The sequence below is a fragment of the Epinephelus lanceolatus genome, chromosome 14 (genome assembly GCF_041903045.1).
Source record: "Epinephelus lanceolatus isolate andai-2023 chromosome 14, ASM4190304v1, whole genome shotgun sequence".
In the NCBI taxonomy this organism is placed as follows: domain Eukaryota; kingdom Metazoa; phylum Chordata; class Actinopteri; order Perciformes; family Serranidae; genus Epinephelus; species Epinephelus lanceolatus.
The window spans coordinates 860,485-866,962 of NC_135747.1; the positions used below are offsets into that span (position 1 = coordinate 860,485).

Below are 6,478 nucleotides of genomic sequence, written 5' to 3' on the forward strand. Positions count from 1 at the left end.
CACCAGATGGATGTCTGCCATGCAGGATAAGGAGAAGGTGGGCTGTGGTTCTTTGCCTCAGCTAGACCAGTCAGTGTCTGCCCTCTTATTTCAGGCCAGCTCTGTGCTAGGGCCAGCTACTCCATCAGGGGACTGCGAAATGCTGGATGCTTCACTGGACAAACTGCACAGGTTCAGACTCAACTGGCGAATACCGGGTCCATCTTAGCACTGTACCAGAGGAAGTTGATACGTCAGCTGAGCACTGGGGCTGATGTCCATCTTATTTCAGAGATACAGCTTGTTTCATCTATGTTGTCATCACTAATGAAAGAGCAAACACTGACTGCCGGGAATGGCATGTTGTCACTCTGGGTTACTAGGCACCAGCTGTATTTGTCCAGATCAAAGCTGCAGTCAGAGGACAAAGGGGCCCTCCTGAAGCTGCCGGTCGCACCAACGGCCATGTTTGGGCCTGGTGCCATGTTAGGAACCAAGCAGAAAAGGTTCAGGACAGAGGTGTGAAGTTGCAAAAAATATTTTAATGAAAATGCAGAAATTGAGAACAAATTATCAACCAATCAATCAATCAGCTTCATTTATAAATCCCAATATCACAAATCACAATTTGTCTCACAGGGCTTTACAGCATACGACATCCAACAATACATACAACATACATTTTCCGACATACAAAAATAAAGAAATCTAACAAAGAACTAACAAAAGTAGGGCCCAAAAAACAAATGAGGTCAACTAAGCAATAAGGAAACTAAGAACTTAAGACAACATAACCAACATTGACCTTCTAGATGTAGTGAGGGAGACTTCTTTCGCTCACACTCTCTCCCTCCCTCTTGTGTTCTGCCACACCCCTCTGATTACCCTATTGGGACCAGGTGAGACTTGATTACTCCCTGGTCTAACTGCCCATTAAAAGTAGCTGTGTGCAGCCGGCCACAGGCTTTCCTCATCTGTCCTGTCTCCATGTTTGAGAGAGATCATGTCACAACAAGGTATGCATCTTATCTGCCTCCTTTCTAGCTGTTACCTGTGTGCATGTTAAGTTTCTCTCTGGCATCTTCACAGGCGTTGTTTGCAGTAGGACTCACCCCCATCCCCCGACACCACATGAGTGCTGCGTGTGTGTGCTGGATCACATGTGGGGCAATTGTTTGGTCACTGTAACCTGTTGCCCAAGGTATGCTACTATTTACAACTGTAGTTTCATACATGAGTCCTGTACATGTCATACTTTTTACCTAATGTCATACTTTGGGTAATGTCAGTCTGTCGTAGGAGCAAGGAGTATGATGTTGGTGTCCTATATGCACTAGTTCCATTGTACTTGAGCAAAGGTAACCATTGTTCAACTGCCTATAGTGTTTTCTTATTCAAGTGAAGACCTATGTGTTAATATTGTTTGTTTTGTCCTATTAGGCGGAGCTCTGTTGCCACTGCTGTTTTTGTCCTGTAGTTAATTTAGTTTCCATACCCTTTTTTGTTTTTTTTTTCTTTTTTGCTTCTATTCATTTGTGATAGTTGATTTGGACAATTTTCTGTCTTAAGGCAGACTCAGTTGGCTCTACCCTGTTGCATTGTATGTGTATATGGATTATGTGAAGGCCTGTAACGTGAGGGAGCCATTTTACTCTGTTCTGTACACCTTTATTTTATAAATTGACGTGGGTGTGTAGCCTGTATAACCTGAGACTTGTGATATTGCTGGGTTTCTTTTCTGCCAGTCACAAGATGGTTGGGTTGTTATATGCCTGTAGGTGGTTGGTCACTGGGTGGAGCTTTTCGGCTATCCAGGGTTTTTTTCTTTTATCTGCTGTGGCCTTAACGTGTGTGTGCGTGTGTCCCTCTGCATGAAGAGTGGGACATTCTCTATTGCATGTGTTTGCTGTATGTATTAACCCGTGTGCCTTTTTGTCTTGCAGTGCATGTTTAAACTCCCTTCATGCTCGTGGTGGTGGTTTCCTCCCCCCCCTTCACTCCCATCCTCCTGTGGGTTATCCTGGCACCCTTCCCCCTGTACTGGTAATGAGCTCAGCCTAGAAATATTAACATTTTAGAGTGTATTTTAGAGTCTATTTTGTAATTAAGAACCATATTTTTTTACTTACAGCCTCTATTTTCAGCTTCTTTCCCCAATAAGTTAAATACTGGTGGATTTAAATAAAAGTGCTATTTTGAAACTAGAAACTCACGTCTCTGCTCCTTTTCTTCTCAAAGAACTTGTGATTGACTTAATCAATCTCTGGGTGAAATTCCCAGAGTGGCGTTGTCAACCTCTTGTACTCTGGGGTTATATGCCCCGGTCACATAGACAATGAGACACACAGTACATACAATATGGACTAGTCCAACAGCGACACAAAGGGGATACCTGACTAACAGTTAACATAAAACATCTAACACGTTTAAGCTGACTAAATATAAACTATCAAAAGAAACTATATACGAAGAAAATAATCAACTGTAAGCAAATTAATAAGTCCAATTAAAGGAAAGTAAAACTGACTGGCTAAGTCAGTCCCCCTTCTTCCATCTTTGACTGGCCTCTCCCACTTCCCTTGGACTGTCCTTTTAAGGCCTTCTCTGACAGGCTGCAGGTCCTTTGTCAGAAGGAGCTCAGGAGCATAAACAAAGAAAAGGCGAGTAACAAGTATTCTTTCAACATAAAGGACCATAAACAGAATGTTAATTGTGTGCACCCAAAATAACAAGTGTAAATGGAATAAAGTGCAATATGAAAGCAAAAGACTATGTGTAGTGTTATTATTTTTAGATGTATGTGGGTGTGTGTAAAAAGTGTGAACAAAAGAAATACTAACACTGGTGGTGGACCGTTGATGTGGCCACCACATGCCACTACTCTTGTGCAACAAGCACAGGAGGCCCGCCGTTGTGCTAAGGAGGTTTCTGATGCACTGACCCCCAAGGCCAAGCCCAGGTAGTCTGGTCAGTCTGGGGGTAAGAGGGTTGAGGCCTAGTTATAGATTGCCAGGCTGGTCTACTCTCTCTGGCAGAGGAGAGGCATCTCTCAGGTCCGGTCTCTCTCCATTCAGGCTGGGGGCCAGGGTCACATGGAGACAGTGTCTCTGCCTTCTGGGCCTGATGGCATCTTCAGTCCAGGCAGTCCCTTTGGCTCTCCTACACATGCAGCCAGTGCAGAGATGCATCTTAAGTCTGGGTTTGGGACCCAGGAGTCGCCTTGACACCACGGTACTTGTAACCAGGCAGTTGAGGGCAGCCCTCCGTTGGTGGGCTTGGCAGGAATCTTGCCAAGGGCAGTGTGCTAGGTCAAGTGACACATCGTCAGTCAGTGACGATGGGTGCGTCACTGACAGGCTGGGGTGCAGTAGTCAGGGAGAGTGGGGTCTGCGGTTGCTGGAGTGGTTCCCAGATCACTTACAACATCAACATGTTGGAATCGCTGGCCGTCCATCTCGCCCTGCGTCATTTTCTGCCCTATCTTCAGGCTCAGCATGTGCTGGCGAAGATGGATAGTGTGACAGCAGCAGCTTATATCAACAGGCAGGTTGATTTCTTCTCGCCTTTGCAAGCTGGCGCACCGTCTGTGGCTTTGGGCACACCCCAGGGTTCTGTCCCTGAGAGTGGTCTATGTCTATGTGGACAACCGTGCTGCAGATCTGCTGTCCAGAGGAGGTCCAGATTTAGGGGGGTGGAGACTACACCCTCAGGTGGTGAGGGAGATTTGGCTCTGCTACAGACGTGCAAAGGTCAACCTGTTCGCATCATGGGAAACAACCCACTGCACCCTCTTCCTATCCCTAGGGAGAGACATCCTCCCCTCGGAATGGACGCTCTGGCTCACCCATGGCCGAGCGTCCTGCTGTAGTCTTTCCTCCATTTGTCCTTCTTCCATCCCTTCTGCGAAGGATACGGATGGAAGGGATGAGGCTGATTCTGGTGTCCCCATATTGGCCGCACATGACCTGGTTCTCGGACATCCCGCCGTTGCTGGACAGGATTCCGTGAGAGATCCCAGTACGTCAGGACCTGCTGTCCCAGGCTCGGGGGACTCTGATTCATCCCTTTCCCCAAGGGCTCAGGTTGTGGGCGTGGCCCCTGAGGGGTCTGACTTATTAGCTCTGGGGATATCTCCTTCAGTGGTGTGTACACTGCAGGAGGCTCATGCACCATTAATGAGAACGCTCTACACGTACAGGTGGAGGGCCGTTGCAGCCTGGTGATGGGGGCGCCATGTAGATGCACTGACTTGCTCAGCCCCAACAATCCTGCAGGGGCTTTTGGATGCTGGGAAGTCGCCTTCGACTCTCAGGGGTACTGTTGCGGCGATTAAGGCTGCTCGGATGGGAAGCTACCAGTTACCTGGAGAGGCAGACAAGCTGGTTTCCCAGTTCCTTAAGGGTGCTAGGAGGTATGATGGCCTGCATTCCAGACCGTCCCTCCCACCCTGGGATTTGGAGCTGGTCCTTAGGGCTCTTGGGCTACCTCCATTTGAGCTTTTGGATTCAGTGGACCTGAAATGGTTGTCCTTTAAGTTTGCTCTTTTATTGGCGCTGGCAACAGCCAAGAGGGTGGGGGAGCTCCATGCTCTCTCTGTGCATGAGCATCAGTGCAGGTTCTTGCCGGAGGGGGCAGGGGTGGTCCTAAACCCTGCTTTCCTTCCTAAGGCTCTGTCTCCTTCTCAGCCGGGCCACGACATGGTGGTATGGTCTCTCTTCACCGAATCAACGGAAGAGGGAGATCGTAGGCTTGTCGCTTGTGTGCCCAATCAGGGCACTCAGGTTGTATTTACAACGGACATGGTGCTATAGGCAGACAGATCAGCTGTTCGTCTGTTTAAGGCCGGACCTCCGGGGTCAGCCGCTGTCCAAGGCTCATCTTTCACACTGGATTGTGGGAACTATCCAGCAGGCATATGTTGGGGCAGGGGTGCCCTTCCCGTCTGGGGTGCGGGCACATTCGACCCGGGGCATGGTTACTTCTTGGGCATTGTGGCGCGGTGCTTCTCTTAGTGAGATTTGCGCAGCAGCTACCTGGTCTGCCCCATCATGTTTGCGAGATTCTACCAGCTCAATGTGGCTGTAGGCACAGCGTTCAGGGAGTGGGGGCTTGGCTTAGCCCAATGCTAGTGACATTTTGTCTCTTTGTCGGGCCAATCTGGGTGGCTTGACGGAGTGGTCTCTCCACCTCCTTTTGCGGGGCCGTGTAGCCTAGGTAATGTCTGGCACCAGGGCTTGTGGCAGCAGGAAGCCTAGAACAATGGAGAACGTGAGGTTACATGTGTAACCCTGCTTCTCAGAGTGAAGAGGCTTCCCCTCCACCTCAAGGCCACTCTGGGATTTGTTCCATCAGATCTAGATCACTGGGGGCATGGTTGTCAGGGATTTATATAGGCTGTCAGCCACATCCACAGGTGGATTGTCTTAAAGAAATGATCCACGTCACCTGACCCAAGGGTTCAGGTCTCCAGTAGAGATAAATACAATATATCTCTGGGTGGAGGGGAAGCTTCTTCACTCAGAGAACCAGGGTTACACATGTAACTTCACGATATATTGCAATTTATTATTACAGCAAATTATGTCCCCAAAGGAAAACTTTGTTAACATTTGAACTATCTACTAAGATAAAGTTTTCAGTCTGTTCATCTCACTTCAGTCATTCTTTTGCAGCAAAATGTATCCAGTGGACTGATAAAGCAACTGATTATTTTAGTTTTATTTAGTTTAATCTGTATTTGTTATTTTAATCATTTATATAATTTTAAAAAATCAAAAATTGGCACTTTGTGACAATACAATATCGCAACACAAAAATATCATGATACTATGATATCAGCTGAGGAGGATAAAGACGAGGAAGGCTGTGGGTCCACACAGCATCAGCTCCAGGCTCCTGAAGTCCTGCGCAGACCAACTGTGCGGGATAATTGAAACCATTTTCAACCTGAGCCTGAAGCTGGGGAGAGTACCACAGCTGTGGAAGACATCCTACCTGTGCCCAAGACTCCGCACCCCAAGGACTTCAGCAGCTTCAGACCGGTGGCATTAACATCGCACCTCATGAAGACTTTGGAGTGGTTGGTGCTGTCTCGTCTCCACCCCGCAGTAGGCCTTTCAATGGACACGCTGCAGTTTGCCTACCAGCCTGGCATTGGGGTGGACGACGCCATCATCTTCCTCCTGTGTAGAGCTCTTTCCCACCTGGAGAAGCCCGGAAGCTCTGTCAGAATCATGTTCTTTGACTTCTCCAGCGCTTTGAACACCATACAGCCTGCGCTTCTGAGGGACAAATTGGAAGACATAGGGGTGGCTAATCACCTCACATCCTGGATCCTGGACTACCTCACAGACCGGCCGCAGTATGTCAGGACCCAGGATTGTGTATCGGACTTGGCTGTCTGCAGTACGGGGGCCACGCAGGGGACAGTGCTGGCACCGTTCCTCTTCACCCTCTACACTGCAGACTTTTCATACGACACCCCCACCTGTCATCTGCA

General features: G+C 48.4%; 1 long non-coding RNA gene across 2 annotated transcripts; it reads left to right on the top strand.

The window, feature by feature from the left end:
* The first annotated feature begins 768 nt into the window (after positions 1-768).
* Positions 769-2,184, top strand: LOC117251831 (uncharacterized). 2 transcript variants are annotated; one of them, XR_004501267.2, is made up of 5 exons: positions 769-995; positions 1,069-1,180; positions 1,269-1,337; positions 1,923-2,022; positions 2,111-2,184. It is a non-coding gene; the product is annotated as an uncharacterized LOC117251831 (long non-coding RNA). The 2 variants fall into 2 exon arrangements; XR_013493308.1 differs by having other exon boundaries at positions 1,420-2,178.
* Positions 2,185-6,478: the final 4,294 nt, after the last annotated feature.